The sequence below is a fragment of the Cupressus sempervirens genome, chromosome 5 (genome assembly GCF_028749045.1).
Source record: "Cupressus sempervirens isolate cs-2001-9-10 chromosome 5, ASM2874904v1, whole genome shotgun sequence".
Lineage (NCBI taxonomy): Eukaryota > Viridiplantae > Streptophyta > Pinopsida > Cupressales > Cupressaceae > Cupressus > Cupressus sempervirens.
Window position 1 is genome coordinate 683,751,594 of NC_143122.1, and position 22,380 is coordinate 683,773,973.

The 22,380-nt window shown below is 32.7% G+C and overlaps 1 long non-coding RNA gene and 1 other non-coding gene across 2 annotated transcripts; both read left to right on the forward strand.

Moving 5' to 3' along the window:
- The first annotated feature begins 20,033 nt into the window (after positions 1-20,033).
- LOC149557793 (uncharacterized) lies at positions 20,034-21,782 on the forward strand. The gene is made up of 2 exons (XR_016364918.1): positions 20,034-20,926; positions 21,319-21,782. It is a non-coding gene; the product is annotated as an uncharacterized LOC149557793 (long non-coding RNA).
- Positions 20,824-20,904, forward strand: LOC149557794 (small nucleolar RNA snoR53Y). The gene has a single exon (XR_016352525.1). It is a non-coding gene; the product is annotated as a small nucleolar RNA snoR53Y (small nucleolar RNA).
- Positions 21,783-22,380: the final 598 nt, after the last annotated feature.

Consider the following 22,380-nt stretch of genomic DNA (forward strand, 5'->3'; position numbering starts at 1 on the left):
TTAGCTTGCAATATGTGTAGGATTTTTTTAAAATCACACGGTGAATAGATACTTGCTTACTAACAATGAAGTTTCATTTTGTATAATTTATCAAGTGTAATTAAAGGGTGTATTATTTTAATTTTGCTAAGAAAATGAAGGATTCTCTGTTCATGCAACTGAAAATGTCAGGAAACATAAAAGTGAAGAATGTCTGGATTATGAAATGTCAAAGCATCAACTAATTCCACACCATTGTAGAACTAGGCACTATTAAAAAATAACATATCGAACTGTTCAGTTATCAACTACTAGGTATCTAGCTGCATTCAAGAAATAAAATAATGCACTAACATGAACCATGAAAATCAACCTAGGCTGGCTTATGTGGTAAATGTGTTGTAATTTGATTTAGCCCCTTACCTTCTAGCTCAGTATCCCACTTGATGAATTCCATTTGTTCTCTCTCTCTCTCTCTCTCTCTCTCTCTCTCTCTCTCTCTCTCTCTCTCTCTCTCTCTCTCTCTCTCTCTCTCTCTCTCTCTCTCTCTCTCTCTCTCTCGCCATGGAATGAAACCTTCAAGGTTATATTTTCTAAGGTCTTCTTGTGGGAATGGTCAGACAAGTCTTAATAAGGGCCAAGATGGAAGAAGTTACCAGAGCTTGTTTTTTCATATAGGCCCAAGATATTAGGGATTTTGGTGGACTTTGATAAGAATGTCCTCAGAGGGAGGTACCGGAAGAGGTCATGCTTTGAAAGTTTGTCATTGATTTTTTTTAAAAACTATGGCTATCGTTGAAGTTTCGATGATGCCTGTCATCGATGGCATAACAAGCTCATAAATAAAAATCTCCTATTAATTGATGTTTTGATGAGACTTATCATCGACGACATGGAAAGATCGTCGATAATAATTTCCTAAATGTCAAATTATAGATGAGAACTTTTGTTAATAACAATATCGTAATTGTTGAAGTTTTGACATTTCCTAGTTGTGGTTTGACACTGCCTCGTGACAGAGATTGGGATCATTTTCAATGGTTTTCTCTGTTGATATATTGACAGCTCTATATTATGTCAAAATTTTGACAAAATTAAAGTGAGGCTATTTTTTGACCATTGTTCGTCAAAATATCGACCAACACTCATCAAAAAATAGGTCCAAATTTACTAGTGCAAGAAGGCTACCAACTGAAAAGGAAAATACAAAGGTAAACTCACTATTATCTATTTTATAAGTAATAAATTTGGTCATATCGGTGTAATGTATCTTGACATAGACGAGAAGGAAGAAAGGAAAAATAACAAATACCAAGGAGGGAGAGACAATAGAGACAGTCGAGGTAACAAATACTATAAAGGTAAAGGTAAAAAATCTTGTTATATTTATAAAGAAGATGGTTTTGATAGTAATTCTAATGAAAATGACAAAGAAGTTTTTATGTTGCAATGAAAGAAGAATCTGATGAACACGAGAAAAATGCATTGATTTCACATGTGAATAAGATTGAGACATGGATAATTGATATTGGTTGTTCACATTTTATGATTGGTGATACAAGTAAGTTTGAAAAGTTAGAACATTATAATGGAAGTAGTGTTAGGTTTGGGAATGATGCACCATGTTATGTGAAAGATAAAGGATCAATTATACTGAATGATAAAATTAGATGTGACAATGCATATTGTGTTGATGGTCTGAAATATAACTTGTTGAGTGTGACACAATTGATCAATTCAGGCTACCGAATTGAATTCCAAAATAGGAAGGGAAATATTTATGATGCCACTGGTGAACTAATTGGAAGTGGTGATCAAACTATAGGTGACTTGTTCTATCTAGACCTATCTAAAGACACTTGTCTATTTTCACAATTTAAAGATACTTGGTTATAGCATAGAAGGCTATGTCATGCGAACATTGATATTTTGGTAAACATTAGTAAGAAGAAAAGAGTGAGAGGATTAACAAGATTAAGAAAACCCAATAAGGTAATATGCAAAAAATGTCAAGTGGGAAAAATGACAAAGTATAGTTTCAAGAGAAAGACTTATTGGTTTGATGATATTTTGGAGTTGGTTAATAATGATTTACGTGGTGCTATTAGAGTGAAAATCTACTATGGTGATAAATATTTTATTATGTTTTTGTGATGATTTCTCTAGAATGATGATTGTGATGTTTCTAAAAGAAAAATGCAATGCATTTCAAATGTCTAAGTGGTATTGGGCTAGATTTGAAAAGGAAACATGAAAGAGTTTGGAGTTCCTAAGATCATATGAGTTCAACATATTCTAAAATGTCAAAGGAATCAAGAGACAAACAAGTGCAACAAGGACTCCACCACATAATAGAATAGTTGAAAGAAGGAATAAATCAACCATGGATTGTGCAAGGACATGATAATGGAGAAGAATGCTTCATAAAAGTATTGGAGAAAAGTTGTAAGTATTACATTCTATACTCTGAACTAAGTTCAATTTAAGAAAGGTACAAACAAACCCCTTTTGAACTTTGGTGTGGCTCGTAAGTCTTTGAATTCTAGCACTCACAAAATTGTGGAAAGTGAAAATGTTAGAGTTGATGAATTTGCGACTACAAGAAATAAATTGAAGATTATATAAATTTTATCTACATCTATGAAGGAGAACCAAGTAAATTACCTGAACCAGAGAAGGAGGCTATTGAGTAACATAAACCAAGCATTGTTGAGGTCCAGCAAAAAAGCTTTGGCAAACATTAGGTTGTAAGAGTTGAGTCACATAATGATGAAGTTGAACATCAGAGAGAGTTAATTGAACATCAAATAGACAATGTTGAGTTGTAACTAGAGATATTTGAAATAGATGAGTAAGAAAAACTAAGTGAAATACATAAAGAAAAAAGAAGACCTGAACCTATCTTAGCAAATTATTTAAAAAGGAACCATATACCAAACCTAATCATTGGAAGCAAAGATTCATGAGTCATGATAAGAAGTAATTTGAAGAATTATACATGTTTATTATGTGAGGTTGAACCTAAATCAGTTAAAGATGCTTTGGAAAATGAAGATTGGATTAAGTAAATGAATAAGGAAATTGATCAAATAGAGAAGAAAAAGGCATGGACATTAGTACCCAAACCAAAGGACAAGAATGTGATTGAAACTAAGTGGGTTTTTAGAAACAAGTTGAATGAGAAAGATGAAGTCACAAGGAACAAGGCAAGCATAGTATGTAAGGGATATGCACAAGAAGAATGAATTGACCATGGAGAGATACTTGCCCGAGTTGCAAAGTTGGAAGGAATGAGAACTTTTCTTGCATATGCTTCTTACGAAGGATTAAAGGTATACCAAATGGATGAAAAATCTTCATTTCTGAATGAATCTTAGAAGAAGTCTACATTGAACAATTTGAAGGATTTGTTGATCCTAGCATGAGGAATATTGAATCAAGCCCCTAGAGTATGGTATGAAAGGTTATACACTTATTTGGTAAAAATTAGTTTTGCAAAAACTAATGACAATAGAAATTTGTATTTGAAAAGTGATTTTGAAAATAATGTATTGCTAGCTAAATTTTTTATTGATGATATCATATTTGGAGGAGATAATTTTTTGTGTAAATCATTTGCTAATTAGATGAAGAAAGTATTTGAGATGCCAATGTTTGGAGAGATTATGGTTTTTGTTGGTTTACAAGTTTATCAGATGAAGAAAGATATTTATATTATACAATCAAAGTATATCAAGGAAATATTTAATACTTTTGGAATAGAAGATTCAAGACGACTTGGAACACATATGGTTATTGGTTACAAACTTTCAAAGAATGATGATACTATTGAAGTGAATCAAAAACGATATAAGTCAATGATTGGAAAATCGCAATATGTTGTACATAAAAAACTTGATATTGAATTAATAGTTAGTATTGTTGCAAGATTTGATGCAAATCCTAGAAAAAATCACATGATGACTAGGAAAAGAATATTGATATATGTGAAATGAACATAAGATCATGGATTCTGGTACAAGATAAGTGACAAGTTTGAGCTAAAAGTTTACATAGAGGTTGATTGTGTTGGAAATATTGATGATAGAAAGAGTACAAGTGGAGGATCTATATTTTTAGGTAGAAGATTGATTTCATGGATAAGAAAGAAGCAAAATTATATTTCCCAATCCATGACAAAGGTTGATTATGTTGGTACATTAGTTAATTTTTCTAATATTGTGTGGATCAAGCAATTGTTGAAAGGTATGAAGGAAGAGATAACTTAACCTATTGTGATAACACAAGTGCTATAAACATAACAAAGAAACTTGTGATGCACACAAATACCAGACACATTGTTATCAAGTAACATTACTTGAGAGATTTGGTGCAAAAAAAAGAAACGAGACTAGAGTATGTAAACAAAAAGGAGCAGATAGTTGATATATTCACTAAGGCATTACCTAAGGATACTTTTTAGTATCTAAGAGGTAAGTTAGAGGTCATTCCTCTATTCGAGGTAAACTAAAAAGTGATGTGTCATTGCATCAAATGTTATGAACATAATGCTGAAGGGGGCTCCCCTTAATACCATACACATATAATAGAAACAAATAAATAACAACAATTTACAAGAACAAAATAAGGGCTTCTTATTATCACTGCAAATGCAGAATTATAGAATTCAAAATTACAATATGCTAACCTACATGGGTTCCTTCATTACAATAATCTACAAGACAAAGCTATGAGCTATCACCCAAAGTTGTCCTAAACAATGTTCGAGCATTTCTTAAATATGCAATTTTATATTGCTCGGGAAGGTTCTAAACACTCAAACTTAATACCTAGGGCCGACAGACCCTAAAAATACATATAGAATCAACGAAATACACCTTTGATATTTATTTTAGAGATTTTGTGTAGCCAAACTTTGGAAGGCCATAAATTTTGAACCATTGCTCTGATTGCCTAATATAACCACTTTTCTGAAACCTCAGGTCCTGATATATAGGCTTAAATTTGTGTAAGCACCCATCCATTGAGTTCTTGGGCCTCATCTAGGGTCTCTAAGGCCTTCAAAAATGAGCCTAAAGTTTTTATACCAAAATTACACATTGACAATCTGTAATAACTTCACAAATACATATAATCTGGCCATGAAACTCCACTGACAAGTTGATATATCTAAAGTGAATCTTCATATTTGAAATTAGAACATTTTAAGTTAGTATGTCTGACTTACTAAGTAGAAAGCCTCCACAGACAATAACTCTACATTAAGAAAACCTTTATTGAAACAACTGAAAGGATATATTTTTGGGTGATGTAAGATTGCTCTTACACCCAGGATGCTCCTACATCAAACACCTAGGGTAATTTGAGAAGTGGCCCCATCATGTCTCAAGTATTAAGAGGAAAACCAAGATGGATAACCTCCTCCTTTACTAGCCATGATGAATCTTCTACTGGCCTTCCTTTCGATTTGACCATTTATTCTTCATAAGTTCACGCAACTGTCCAATATCTCCTCAATATCTTTTGTAGTTGAACTAGTTGTTGGAATACTCCACTGCACTTCTACAACTTCATCCTCATCACCTCCTTCATGGTACTTTGTCAAATTTGAAATATTAAATACTGGTGAAATATTCAATTCAACAGGTAACTCTACTTCATAGGCATTTCCAGGATTATGCTTTTTCACTACCTTGCATAGTGCAAACTTCTTCATTTTTAGCTTATTATATGTACCTGCTGGAAAATGCTCCTTTCTCAAATGAACCATGACTTCATCTCCAATATGGAATTCCTTATACCTCCTTTTCACACCTACCTTAGCCTTATACTGTATATTCATCTTTGTAATGTGCTTCCTCAACTCCTCATGAATATTCTTCAAATGTTCAAAAAAATCTTTTGCTTCAGCCCTACTTATCTCTTCTTTACCCAACTGCCTTAGTTCAGAAGCATTTCTAGGACTACTCCCATATACAATCTAGAACAGTGATTTACCAGTACTCCTATTGAGAAAATTATTACATGTGAATTCTGTTTGTGGTAAAATCAGATCCCATCCTTTTGTTTTGTCTCCATACAAACATCTCAATAATTTCCCCAAACTATGATTCACAAGTTTTGTTTGTCCATCAATTTGTGGATGATGTGATGAACTAAACTTCAAATTTGTCTTCAATTAATTCCATAATGTATGCCATAAATACCTAATGAACTTGGTATCTCAATCTAAAACTATACTCTTTGGTAGACTATGTAGTCTCACCACTTCTATGAAAAATAACTTTGCCACAGGAACAACATCACTAGTCTTCTTGCAGGGAATGAAATCTGTCATCTTTGAAAACCTATCAACCACCAGAAAAATAGAATCATGCCCTCATTGAGTCCTTGGTAATCCAAGAATGAAATCCATGTTGATATCCTCTCATAGCTTCTCTTGTATAGGTAATGGCTAATACAACCTTGTATTTTTCATCACTCCTTTTCCATCTGACATATTGTACAACTCTGCACAAACTCCTTCGCATCTTTTTGTAACTGTGGCTAGTAATAATTCTCAACAACTAAAGGAATGATCTTGTCTCTATCAAAGTGTCCAACCAATCCTCCACTCTACTTCTCCTTCATGATATTCTCTCTCATTGGACTCCTTGGAATGCACAACTAGCTTTCTTTAAACAACATACCATCTTGGATTATGAAATCTAACCACTTCATCCTATCAGGTGTAACAGGTTATGTACAAGCCTTCCAAGCATCACCAAAATTAGGATCCTCTAGATACAAATTACTGAGTTCCTTGAACCCAACCACCTCAATATGCATCTCTATCAGTAAAAGTTACATCCTACTAAGAGCATCTACAACTCTGTTAGACTTCCCACTCGTGTGTTTCAAAACAAGTGTATAACTCCACAAAAAATCAACCCACTTCAAATGTCTTTGTTTAGTTTTCCTTGATTGCTCAAATATTACAAAGCTTGATGATCAGTAAACAAAACAAACTCCTTAGGAAGAAGATAGTGTCTCCACTTCTTCAATGCCTAAACTATAGCATAAAATTATTAATCATAAACATAATATTTTCTTTTTGCATCAGACAATTTCTCACTAAACTAAGCAATAGGTCTACCTTCTTGGCTCAAATTAGCTCCTATTGTAGTACCACTAACATCACAATCTACTTGAAACACCTTGTTAAAATTTAAAAGTGCTAAAATAAGCTACTCTGGAACTTTCTGTTTCAACAGATTAAAACTCCTATCTACTCCTATAGTCCACTTAAATTCTTTCCTATCTCCCCTCATTATTTCAGACAAGGATCCACAAATAATGCTAAAACCTCTTGTGAACTTTCTATAAAAACTGGCAAATCCATGAAAAGATCCTACCTCCCTAGCCCTCTTTGGAGTAGGTCATTCAAGGATAGCCTTCACTTTCTTTGGGTCCATTTTCAGACCTTCTATTGAGACTACAAATCCTAGGTACACCAACTCCTTCTTTACAAAAGTACACTTCTTTAGGTTTATCAACAACTTCTCTTACCTCAACTTATCAAACACCTTTCAAATATGCATCAGATGTTGCTTCAATGTCTTACTAAAGATCAAAATATTATCTAGGTAAACAATGAAAAACTTACCCAGAAACTCCTTCAGTACTTCATTCATGAGCCATATGAAAGTGCTTGGTACATTGTTTAGCCCAAAAGGCATGATTAACCACTTGTACAATCCTTCCCTTGTCTTGAAAGAAATCTTGCACTCATCACCTTCCCTGATGTGAATCTAATGGTATCCACTCTTCGTATCTATCTTTGTAAAATACACAACCCCACTCAAATAGTCCATAATATCATCCATCCTTGGCAATGGAAATTTGTACTTGATTGCGATCTTGTTCATAGCTTGAGAATCTATACACATCCTCCATTCTCCATTATTCTTTGGTGCTAATACTGTTAGTACAACATATGGACTCAAACTCTCTCGAATCAACCCCTTTTGTAGAAACTCATGAACTTGTCTATTCGACTCTTCACTTTTTACTGGTGTCATTTTATACAATGCCTTGTTTGGAAAACTGGCTCCTAGAATCAAATCCATCTAGTGATTGATATTCCTCACTGGGATTAATCCATTAGGTATATTATCTGACACGATATCAAGAAACTCTCCCAAAAATCTGTAACTTCTGTAGGTACCTCTTCAACTTCTTCTTTACCATCTTTTGGGATTACAACAAAACACGTATTCCCATGCTTCATACCTTTGAGAAACTCCTTTCCATAAACAAAACATATTCTAGCAACACTACATACATTTTATTCCTTCTCCTTCAATGACTTCAACTTATGCTTCACTCCATCCTTTGTCAAAGTGTAGGTATTTGCTCACTCATCATGTACACCATGCCTATCAAACTACCACAACCTACCCAACAACATATGACATATGTCCATAGGTATGATATCACAAAGCACCTCATCTTGGTAGCTTCTAATCTTGAACTTCACTAAGCATTGCTCACTAACCATGACCTCGTGGTCATCTTGCACCCAAGCAATACAATATGGGCATGGGTGTTTCTATCTCTTCAGCTTCAATTTTGTGACCATTATTTTTGACACTATATTGTTAGTACTTCCACCATCAATGATCACTTCACAATACTTATCTTCACATTTTCACCTTGTGTGAAACAAGCTCCTTCTTTGAGGTTCATTCTCACCACTTAGCATAACTCTTCTGTTAACTAGGACTTCTCTTCTTTCAGCATCTTCAGAATGTGGTTCAATCTAACATCTTCATCAACACGCACAACTCCTTCCCAACCTTTTGTTCTTTGATTGGTCCTTTCTTGGCATTGGGAACATTTGAATGCTCTATGCCCTTCTTCTCTACAGTGAAAGCATTTTCTATGAAAACCTCCTCTTCCAGATCCTTGCTCTCTTTCTCTTCCTGTTTGATCTCTATTATTCTAGTCATGGAAATGATTGGAATTATTTCCCCTCTGGTTCTAATTACTACTTTCAGCCTCATCTTGTTCTTTTGATCATCATTTCGACCTCCATAAGACTGTATGCTAGATCTTCTACTGTGACCTCTACCACTATTTTTGTTATCAAACTTTTAGCTTAGCTTCTCCTCAACTCTTAAGGCAAACTAGTATGCCTCAATACTGGTTACTCAAACAAGACTCAACTCCTTATGAATGCTTGGCCTTAACCCATTAAGATAATGGGCCACTTTCTCCTTATCAGCTTTTGCATGGTCAATTCTAATGAAAACTTGGCAGAACTCTTCGGTATACTCTTGAATAGATTTTCCCACTTGCTTCAACCCTTGCATTTTCTTCAATAGATCAAGCTCATAACGCATGAGAATGAATTGTCACTTCATTTTAGCTACCATCTGATCCCATCTGGCAATATTGTCCTTTTCTCTTTTATTTTGCTCCAACTAGATCTTTGCACAACCCTTCAATTTGGCCTTCACAAACTTGACCCTATCTAAATCTTTAATATCTTCATATTCAAAGTACTCTTCTAATTCATTGATCCAGTCAATCAATTCCTTTGGGTTGAGACTTCTCGAAAATGTGGGAACATCAAACTTAGGTCTTTTTCCAATACTATAAATGGCCTTAAAAAGCTTTGCCTCCTCTAGGCTAAGAACTTCCTCTGCTATAGTTTGGTTTGTATTTCCTTCTTCTTCTCTTTCATCCTCATGTTCATCAAACTTCCTCTGCTATAGTTTGGTTTGCATTTCCTTCTTCTTCTCTTTCATCCTCATGTTCATCATCTCCTATGACAATATTCATTATTCTATGCATTTTTTCTTGCAATGCTTGCATTTTCCTCTAGAGGGTTCTAAAATCCTCCGGTGTAACACCTTTGACTCTTCCACCATGCTCTCTTTGTGGAGGCATTTTCGCACTTATGTTGAAACCCTATTGCAAACTACCTCAGAGTTAATGATCTGTCTACACGCATAACCCAAACCATTATCTTGGTGCAAATTGCCTCATAATCGGTGATTTGTCCACACACTTAAAAACTCCATCTATGATACCACTTGATGAAGGGTTCTCCCCTTAATACTATAAACATATAACAAAAACAAAAAAATAACAACAATTTGTGATAATAAAATATTGGCTTCTTATTATTGCCGCAAATGTAGAATTATAGAATTCAAAATTACAATATGCTAACCAACATGGGCACCTTCATTACAATTATCTACAAGACAAAGCTGCTAGCTATCACCCAAAGTTGTCCTAGACAATGTTTAGACCTTTCTTAAATAGGAAATTTTATGTCGCCTGGGAAGGTTCTAGACACTCAAACTTAATACCTAGGGCTGGCAAACCCTAACAATACATATAGAGTTAGCCAAATACACCTTTAACATTTATTTTAGAAATTTTGGGTAGCCCAACTTTAGAAGACCATAACTCTCAAACCATTGCTCTGATTGGCTATTATAACCACTTTTTATAAACCCGAGCTCCCAATCTACATGCTCTAATTAGTGCAAGCGCCCATCCATTGAGTTTTTGGGCCTCATCCGGGGCCTTTGAGGCCTTCAAAATTGAGCTTGAAGTTTTTATACCAAAATTACACATGAAAAATCTGCAATAACTCCATAAATACATATAATCTTACCTTGAAACTCCACTGAGAAGTTGATATATTTAAAATGAACCTTCACCTCTTAAATTAAAACATTTTGAGCTAGTATGACTATCTTACTAAGTAGCAAGCCTCTACAGACAACAACTCTGCATTAAGACAACCCTTGAAACAACTAAAAGGAAATATTTTTAGGTGATGCAACATTGCTCTTACACTTAGGATGCTCTCACATCATATAATATCTTACACATTGATACAATAGATCACACTTTAGGAGCTACCTAAAGATCGTGAAAAGATAGATAGAAGCATGAGCATATGAGATTGTGAGGATTCAAGTTACAGATGATAGAAGAAGTGATATTTCAATTAGATTGATCAGTCAGGTAGTAAAAAAAAGATGATATGTATGATTAAACAAAGAAGGAAAATGAATTATGTCTTTGGCATTGTTGACAAAGAGGGATATATTATCCAGTTACCATACAAGCTACATCTAAAGAGGGAGATATGTATGACAGTTATCACTCATCTAGTGAAAGAGGAGGAAGTTGAATTCAGGGTCCATTTGGTTCCTGGTATAGGAATTGAAAATTAGAATAGAAAAATGGAATGGGAATGGAATTAATTGTTATTATTTTATATAAAAGAACAGATTGGGAATAGGAATAGCTATTCTAGTTCCAACTATTTTTTGGCATAGATATATGCTCATTTTAGGGGCAAAATTGGAATATGTCTTCCTATTCCCAATTATGATTGAGCGTACCAAACAACAAATGTAAAACATATTGTAATTTTCCCTTCCTATTCGAGTCCTATTCCAGCAACCAAACGAGCCCTCAAAGAAGAGATGTGAAAGAGCTTGTATAATTGGTGTCAAAGATCTGTGCACCTATGGATGAGAATCATAATGAAACTAAGGATATTAATGAAGATTTGTATCAAATCCCAGAGGGAGTTGATAATGATAAATCATGATAATTTCTTTTTCATTTGCATGGTAACTAGAGGTGTTGCCATCAATGTTAACAAGTGAGATTATTGGAAACTACAATTGGAATAATCATTATGTTGTCATTGATGTCAAACTGTATTGGAGAGATATTTACTCATAATATGGATGGACATATCTGTTTAATGATCAAGAGGATTTGAAAAGAGAAACAACTAGATGAATATGTAAAGTTATTAAGTAAAGAGGAGCAAGTATGTTGGAATTACAATGGGCACTTGGTCAATTAGTCTTTGACAAGATAATGTATTACTTAGTCATTATATTAAGTGAAGAAGACAATTGAGTTAATATTTAGAAGAGAAGAAATGATTTTAAGTAAAATACTAAGCTTAGTCGAGTGACAGTTTTGCTAGGCTAATGAAGTAGAAGATTAAGGAACTTAAAGATAGTCAAGAAAAACTAGTATTAGACAAGTGATAGTTATGGCCAAGCAAATTGAAGAAGGAAAATGTAATAGGAATTAAGTTTAGTGAAGGTCAAGAAAGTCCATAAAAGTCAAGTGAGATAGAATAGTAGAGAACAAGCTCCACATTGTTGACTAAGTAGAAGAACACATTGATTATTGCATGTCAGCAAAATAATATATTGTCAAAGAATCAAGCTTGAGACCAACATACTTGAACTTTCAAATTGGTCAAAATGCATAAATGATAAGGATTGATGAGATGGCATAAGGATTGATGAGTTTTCAATGAGATCAAAGGCAAGGATTTATAGAGAAGTTTCTAGAAGTATCAAGAAAGGAGTAGAAGGCCAAAATGATGGATAGATTCATTGAATATGATCAAACCCTAAGATCTATTTAAAAATCAAAGCTACCTTTTTAAGGAGGCACAATGGATGTTTTATGAGGTTGGTTTATTGTTGATTGGCAATTTTTGTGGAGAACCTGTGAAGAATGTAGTAGTGGAGGAAAAGTGAGAAGATTGGTGAAGTGTAATTGCTTGAAGGGTTGCTAAGCAAGTCAGAGATGGAGATCATAGTGAAGTCTAGTCAATGAACCAACAAATGAGTCAAATAGAGATCTAAATTTGGAAAGTGAGTTGTATATGAATACACAAAACCTATTTTTTATTTTATGACCATTGTGATAGTCAAAATCCTTTAATCAAGGTTGGCATAATACTCATTTTAAAAATCCTTTAATCAAGGTGACATTCTAATGGAATGATCTAAAGTCCTCTAACTAGGCCACTCCTAACAAGGTGATTAAATCTTTTAACATGGTCACACCTAACAACTTATTTTGTAACCTTTGATAGGGTTGGCTCTTAACCAATCTCACTTCAAAAGAGAGAAAAGTGAGAGCATGTTAGTTGGTGGTTTTTCCCAAATTGGGTTTCGACATTAAATCACTGTGTCATATATGTGTGAATGTTATATATGTGATGTATGTTATTTATTGTTGATTAATTAATGCTAGTTGGCATATACTAAGCAAAGAATCAAGTGATGAATGAATATGTTAAGTTGATGATGATATGCTATATGGATCGAGTGGTTTTATGAGTTTAAATATGTTGACTAAAGTTAGTGAAAGTTGAATTGGTATATCTAGACTTGAGGACAACTGATTCACCTCCCCCCACCCCTCTCAGTTATTTTAAATATTCTAACAAACATAGATCATCACTCATCGCACCAGTCATAATTATAAATCAATGTTGTGCTAGTCATTATGCTTGTGTAGCTAGTTTTGGCTAAGTTGTTAAGTCAGTCTTTACACTATCATGTTGGTTGTAAAAAATAAATAACAACTCTATAGTAATAAACTGGAAAAATTGAGGCTCTTTAAAAAAAGTGTGATATCAAGCATACCTTTTTTATCTATTGACATAGGAGACTTACATTTCTATCAAAATAATATAACATTTTCATCAAAATAATATAACATTTTCAAATGCCTTGTTTTGATGCTCCAATTCAGGCACACACAACAAGATGCCTTTGCATCATTTTAGTAGGTTTCTTATAATATTTCAAAACATCTTCAAACCTTTTCTTCTACATATAGTTATATAATGTGCACATCAACAGTTGTGAAATTAAAGGGAAGCCTCAAAATAAAGGAAACTTTAGTTTCACTCACAAATCAAAATTTCATAAAATGATAGAAACGACAGATTTCTTACAAATATTACAACTCTAAAAATTATTATTTTTAACAACTTTTCCAAATTGACTAAAATTATTAAATTTAATGTCTTCATTAGATTTGTCAAATTTCAAGCTTTATTAATAGGAATGGTTTACCAATTAAATTTATAATTTGCTTGTTCAAAGGAATTGTATTTTAAACACCTAATGCTTGCATGCAATTTCATTCAACATTTCTCTTGCTTCTTGCAACCTGTTACATTTGCTAAGGCCATTGACAAGAGAATTAGATGTGACAATATTGACTGCAATGTCACTACCTTCACACCTCTACTAATTACCTTTTTTTATGTATCCATAAATGAGTTTGTTGAACATGATACAATCTATAGTGTAACCTTATTTAAATGGTTAAAGATATGTCTTGCTCCCATTAGTTTATTTCCCTTATGCTCCTTTGCTACAACACTTGTTACAAAAAAGGTGAGTTGCTATGAAATCATGGATTTTTTTTAGCAATCATAAATTTAGGTGCATTGCAAATAGTTAACAATTTTTATATTCCTTTTTTCTCTTTATCCCCTAATGATTGATCATCAGTCAAGTTGGATTTGGGACATTGCAGGGCAAGCTTCCCCTATAATTTGAGGAGCCCCTCCTTTTAAATCATTTACTTCGATGGTGGAGCCTCCTTGCGCAACCTCTACTTTGGGGCCCCTACCCCTTCATTGATGGAGTATTGGTCCCTAAGCTATTCACCCCATATTTTAAGCTATTATGCATTGCATCTCTTGTTTAGCTCGATATTATTCAACATCGTCTTCGAACAATTCAATCACATTTTGGACAAATTGATGCCTTCAATTATTCCATTTTTGCATTTTTCGTGCCCCACCCATTGCTCTCAAGTGATTTTTGTTGTGTTTACCATTTCATTTTATGGTGAAAAATTTACTATATTTTTGCAAGATTAGCTTGTTTGATATGGGGAATGGATTTTAGAGTTTCTCTAGGGAGAAAACTATAACAAAATTAACGAAAGGATGTAAATGGTATCTATTAAATACCTATGAAGAGATGGTTAGAGGGGCAAGGATTTGGAAGAAAGAGGGAAGGGAAGAGATGAGGTAGAGAGAAAATAGTGATGGGTAGATTGACGAGGTAGAGAGAAATATAATACTTAGGGCATGGAATAGATGGAAATGGTGAGGGAGAGAGATTGAGAGAGTTTGAATAAGGAAAGTGATGGTGAGAAGGGGGAAGGGAGAGGGTAGAGGGGAGAGACTGAAAAGGAGAAATTAGAGAAAGAGAGAAAAGAGGGAGAGGGCAACAAAAAAATGGTAATTAAGGGGAAGAGATCATGGAGGAGATGTGTGTGTGTGTGTGTGTGTGTGTGTGTGAGAGAGAGAGAGAGAGAGAGAGAGAGAGAGAGAGAGAGAGAGAGAGAGAGAGAGAGAGAGAGAGAGAGAGAGCCTACATGAAGTTGACACCAAGATAGAGGGCTAGAGAAATAGATACATGATACAAAGAGAATAGGTAGAAATAATATGAGGGGACATGATAGAGAAAGTGAGACAAGGGGAGAGGTTAAGACAAATCATTATTTAGACATAGAGATAATGAGGATGGGGAGACATTTTAGGTAGAGAGAGAGAGAGAGAGTGAAAAATCATCGCACATGAAATATATGGACATAATGATGAGAGAGAGAGAGAGAGAGAGAGAGAGAGAGAGAGAGAGAGAGGTGATATACAATGATGAGATAAATGATTGTATATTTTTGAACTGAATATATAAAATGTATAATATATCCTAATAATATTAAATAATTAAAAATTTAAAAAATTTCATAATAGATAAACTATAAAGAATTATAATTAAAAAATTAACGTCTTTCATTTTGCATCGCCAATGCTACTAGCTTATATATATATATATATATATATATATATATATATATATATATATATATATATATATATATATATATATATATATATATATATATATATATATATATATATATATATATATATATATATATATATATATATATATATATATATATATATATATATATATATATATATATATATATATATATATAAGCTAGTATGTATGGCCATCACATTGTCATGGCACACCATGGCATTCTAATCCGTATTGCCTTTTCGTACTAGCAGTTTACGTGAAATATAAAATATTTTTGATCACCAAATATTTTCAATGAGAAATTCATTAACAGATGATTCTTTTATTTAACAAAGCTAGATTTCAAGAATGCTACATATTATTATAATTTTTTTTATTAACTTAACTTACTATGATAATTATTCTATTTTAATATTTATTATAAAATATTTTAATTTACAAACTTATTTCACTATGATAATCATTTTTGCTTGATGTTTAACATAGACTAAAGTTTATGACGTTCATATTTAAATCTATACAAATCTACTTTATAGATTAAGAAATATAAATATTTTTAAATTTTATTAAACAAAGTCATTAAATTTAAAATGAGGTGAAATAATTTTTATAATATATTGTCTAATTTAAATATAAAGTACATTTAATAAATACTGTTAATTTTAAAATATATGTTGGTTGTTGATTCTCTATAAATGAATTAGCTATTGTGAATAGAGGTATATGAAATTCATGAACTTAAAAATGCGACTTTGGCCTTCTTGGCTATCTCAAGTTTCTCATTCATGGTATCATATAGATTCGATAAATTAATATCAAGTATTATTCTCAACCTTTGAGTCCAATTCTTTGCATCAGGGAGTGGATCATAGCTTGGATCTTCTTTATGATTTTCATTTAACAAATCTTTAAATGCATGCCAACATTTCTTCTTCCTTCTCTTGGATTACATGTCTTCATCATTCATGATGATGTCCTCTGGGAAATCAAACTCATTCTCACCTTTTGGTGTCATCATTATCCCTCTAATTAACATGTGATATAATTCATCCATATCATTTAACATTTTGGAACTGACTTACATTTCATAGGGCTCGAGAAATCAAACTATATCTTTATGTCCACCCAAGTAGTCATTGCAAAATGATGAAACATAGTGAGGTCTGAGAAGAAAGTTCCTAGAGGTTATTTTCCTTTGTGGGAAAGTCAACATCCTAAAGTATACTAATTTTCCTTATAACATCAAGAAATCCAATTCTCAATGGGACATATCTAGGTAACACAAAAGGTCTCCTTGGAAAGCCATAATTTCTTATGACAGTTGTGTGTGAGTAGAAATATACATCACCCCATTGATGACACAACTTTGGAATAACATTACAATAATTTGTCCTTAAGAATGAAAACAAGAAACATGGAAAAGCTCTAATAAATGACAATATTCTCCCTCTAAGAGAAAATCCAAATTCATTCTCAAACAATGTAAGACTAGGTTTGTTCCAATCAATAGACAAGGTTGTTTACCATAGTTGGACTCGAAACATTTCATCATCCCTCTCAAACTCCATATACATGTGTTTGGAAAAATAATATCTATTGTGGAATATGATCATATGCATAAGAAATGAGTACCGTGTAAAATATGTTGTCTCTTCTCTATGTTGAGTTGTCAATCCTTCTCCAATTCTAGCATTTAGAAACTAAGGGCAATCATAGATAATCACAAAACCACACTTCTGAATCCTTAAGTACATCCACATTATTGAATTTTCTCCTATTCCTTAAGGACACATGGAGACATCCCATGTTTTCACATTTGAGGAGAGAGAATCTCACAAAAACATAAGAAATGTTGATCTTATCTCTTCTAAGCCTATGTGTCTCCAGCTGCACTAGGGCCCACTAATATACTCCACATGGATCAATCACATCTTAGGTCCCTGCTAACTCCTATGGTCCAACCAAGTATTCCCTTTGCACCATAATTGGACACACATCAACATCTTGCATTTTCAATAGGCCTCCTAGAAATGTGATGGTTATCTGATCTTCTTTGTGGGATCCATCTTCAAACAATGTTCATACAACCTCAGGAACACATGGCATCATCTTGTATCTTTGCATGAATTTTTACAGGCCTTATGAGAACATGATGACTGTCAATCTTCTCCTATAATAACTGGACCCATCATGTTGTATTGAAGTTGGAGATACGTAGACCCATGAGGAAAGGATTAACTTTGATGACTCATCAGTTCCCATCGAAGTCGTTGAAACTCAAGTCTCTACTATGTGGAAAGATCTTGTCTTTTCATGTTCGAGGAGAGAGAACATTCTGAAGATACAAGAGTCATTGATCTTTTCCCTAGGAAATTAGGCATCATTTGAAAGATTGGTCCCACCTTGTGACACGCATACACATCTCGTATTTTTGCATTTATTTCTATCATCCTTCCAAAAACATGATATTTGTTGGATCTTGGCCCCACCTTGTCCACATATGCAAATGTTCAAAACATTTCTACACCAAGGTTAGAAATATGATAAATTTGCGGACCATGGGCTAAAAAAAAAGACAAGTATAATGAATGCAAAGGAACAAAGGGGAACACAATATACGACATGAAGACCCTTACTTAGGTTAGGCTATTACAAAGAAATATTCAATGGGGTCAAGACATATCATTTAAAACACTAGGTAAAAGGGACTCGCTTTCATGATATAAGGAACCTTTAGGTTACTCAAAAAGTAACTTTGAATATAAAATTTGGAGGGTTTTTCATCCTTTTCTTTAGGGTTTTTCAACGCTAAGGTAATTTCTCATACAACCATACATACAAAAACCCTAAATATGACTAAAGAAAGGGACTAACACTGTTACCATGGATAATTTACGCCTTGTAGAAAACACTTCCAACAAGGAGGAGGAGGAGATAATGAAGGATAATATTGAGAAGAAAAGGAGAAAGAAGGATACAAATGGAAAGACAACAAACAAGTACGAAAACACTAAAACGAAAAAAAGGAGAACATGAAGTAGAAATTAAAAAAAAAAGATATATAAGTTGAACCCACGTAACCATTACACCTCTTTTAGCTGAAGTGCCAGTAATTTAAATAAAAAATAAAAATATGCCTAAATCTATTATTTTATTAAAAAATAAAATATAAGTTGTATCCATGTAACCATTACACATCTTTTAGATGAAGTGCTAGTAATTAAATAAAAAATTAAAAAAATTAATGAATCTATTAGTTTTTTCCTATATTAATGCAACTTATTATGGTATCAATTCATAAAACAAAAATTACATTCTCATTTTAAATCTATATTGAATTATTTTTTAAAATTATTTTGAAAAAATATATAATAAAATTAATAAAATATTTAAAAATTAATTAATTTCATAATTATTAGAATGAAATTTAATAATTTTTAAATATATTGATAAGCAAAAAATATTTCCCATAGAAGAAAATATAATTAAAATATCTTTTATAATTATATTTTAATCATTGTTTTTCTATATATTTACTATTAAAAATTATTAATTAAAATATGTTTAAATATTTATCTTTTGATGATATTGACAATTAATTAATAACTAGTCAATATCATAAATTAAACAAACTTCAATATTTTCTCTATTTTATAGGTTAATAAAAATACACTATTTTAACCTAAAAGATAGAACATTTTCTCCAATTTTAATTTGTTAAATATTAAATTACTTTTTAAGTTAATAAGATATATTAATTCTTTTATGATTTACTATATATAAATTAAAATTATTTAAATGTATTTAATTTTTATAGGATTCTAAATCTTTATTTAGTTAATATAAAAAATATATTTTTAGTGTAATTAGTTGTCAATAATGATTTAAGTTTTCAAATATATGAAAATTAATTTTTTTTAAAAAATCTGGTTTCAAAAATATATTTAATTTTTTTTATCACAATTCTATCCATCTTGGTATTTTTTTGTAAATTTAATGATACAACTTAGTTTTTAAAAATATATCATTATAATATTTAATAAAAATAAAATAGATAGAAAAAATTATATTTGTATTTTTTAATCTCTAAAATAGATTTGTATCATCATAAACTTTAGTTTATATTAAACATATAACAAAAATAATTATGATAATGAAATAAAGGAAAATATTCTTAATAAATATTAAAATAGAATAATTATCATAGTAAGTTAAGTTAATAATTTTTTTTTATAATAATACATATGCATTCTTGAAATCTAGCTTTGGTAAATAAAATAATCACACGTTAATAAATTTCTCATTAAAAATATTTGATGATAAAAAAATTGTATCTAAATTTAACTAAAGTAGATTCGACGAAAACTGCCGATAAGAGAAGGCAGTACACATTAGAGCTCTATGTTATGTCATGACGTATGGAAGGAGGTAAATATTCGGCTGGGTAGCCGCTTCCAATATCCAAAACCTAACCCTAATAATCAAACTCTGCCGAGCCATTTTTTGTGCCCTAGAATGATGATGGACGATTCCTGCGTCTGTTTAAATTGTGCTCGCAGGGCTCTTTACTTATTGTATCGCCCTACCCCTACTATTGAAAGGGGCCAGGGCAATCCATCTTTCTCTTCCAGTAATTTGACTGAGAATGGACCTAAGCACCGCCTGGCCGCCAATCGTAAGAGTCGGATGAAACGCGGTCACTGCAGGAATGGAATACGTTCATTTGTTTCCAATCGTTCCTGAAACCCCTCCCTTATTGGATATGGGCGAGGCATCCCAGAGATATGGTAGGTCAAAAAGCATAGATATTGGTTGGGGGTACGAAGTGACGTTCCTTCTCGTTGGGCATTCGGAACAGCACAGAACATGGATCCTTTCTGTCGTCGATCCCTGTTTGCTAGATGATCCGTCTGTCTTGCCTTCCCCACCTTGCCCTAGCGCGCTCCTTTTCCCGTGCCCACTGTCCTTATCTTGCTTTGAAACCTTTCAGCTTTTGACTATTGCAATAGTCGCGAGCTTCTCTGTTTTTTAGGTGTATTTTATTTTGCGTGTTAAAGAGATTGCAGTGATGATTGGTGATCCCAGCTCACTTTGAGGCCGAAATTGGCCTAGGAAATTTAATATCACCCTACGTCTGAGCAATTCCTTTTAACAGATTTCCGTGATGTATGATATGTATTATACCATGCTAATTCTGATCTCATGACGAGTCAAATATAAATTAGCTGAGGAAATCTATAGGGTCCAGAAATAAATCTGTAAGTTGTTAATTTCGTATAGGGTCCAGAAATAAATCTGTAAGTTGTTTATTCCGTGTTTTGCATTTTTACGTGTTTTTGCCAATGCTTTTTCTTCATTTTTTTATTTTTATTTTGTCTCAAAATTCCCTCAACCTCAATATATTCTCTAAGGTCCGTAAAGAAATCTGTAAGTTTTTGTTTCATGTTTTGCGTTTTTAGGTGTATTTGTCAATGCTTGTTCTTGTATTTTTTCTCTCTCAGAAATGTCCCAACCCCGATATTCAAGTTTTTACTGCTTTAAGATGATTAGCTGGTTGCAGTGACTTGATCCATGCATTTTGTTTACATTCATAGGGTTTGAAGCTTTGGGTTTTCTAACAGTGGGTTATGACTAACGTTTCTAAATACAGGTTTGAAAGAGAATGGTCGTGGCAAGACGGTAAGGGGCATTTTTTAATTACGAGGAAATCGTGGCTAGCATTTATTTTTCATTTGCATTTTGTCATTCTGCCCTCACTGTACCTGATTCTCGAGATATGCTCTAGGTCCTCAATGAGGGCAACGTCTATACAGCCACGAAAATGCACTTCCTTACGAAGGAGAGGACTTAGTCAAATTTTTAAAAAGTTAGAAAAAGCAATGTAAAGAAAGTGCATTTCGTGGCTGTATAGCCACGGGCCTCAATGAGTCACATTCAAATGTTTTACGTGGTTTGCTAGTGTAAAATGTTTTCTGTATTTCACCATTTTGCATACAAATGGTACGTGTGTATAGTTTGATGTGCTTCGCCATGACTCAGCTTTTAGATATACTTATCTTCTGGATCTTCCGCTCTAAATCATAATAACTAATCTTCATGCGAAATTTGCTTTAAGCCTATTTTCTCTGAATGTCCTGTTTAGATTGTGTTAGCTGTGGGTAAAATTTTTAATGGGAAGAAAAGACACATGCTTTACTCTTCTTATGGCAGTCACATATTGCTATTACAAGCCAACAGTCAAAGAAATTACCATAGAACTACACAGTTTTAATAAAAATAATAGAATTTAGACTATAAATTACAACCACAAGCTATGGAGTTAAAGAACTAAACAAAAAGTTAAAAGTGCTGCATAGATTACACAATGCTTAAGATAAGAGTTCGTATAAATTACTAATTACTAAGTTCCAGAACCCAACGGCCAAAGAGTACGGTGCAAATTCAGTTTTGGGTAGTATTTGCTTGAAGTACGAATATTTAGAGTTCATTTCAATTACAGAAAGAAATTACGTATATCGTGTAATATAGAATGAGCTGAGGACTGTCTAAATGACAGATACTACTTAAGCCAGTGTAAAGCAGTAGATATATATTCTCATTCATTTTATGAAGTGCGTAAGCAGAGTTTCCTAAAATAATAGATGCAACTGAAGTTTTTTTAAAACCGTTAGCTTTCCAGGGATTGTTAAATGTAATTCAATCCCTTGTTATT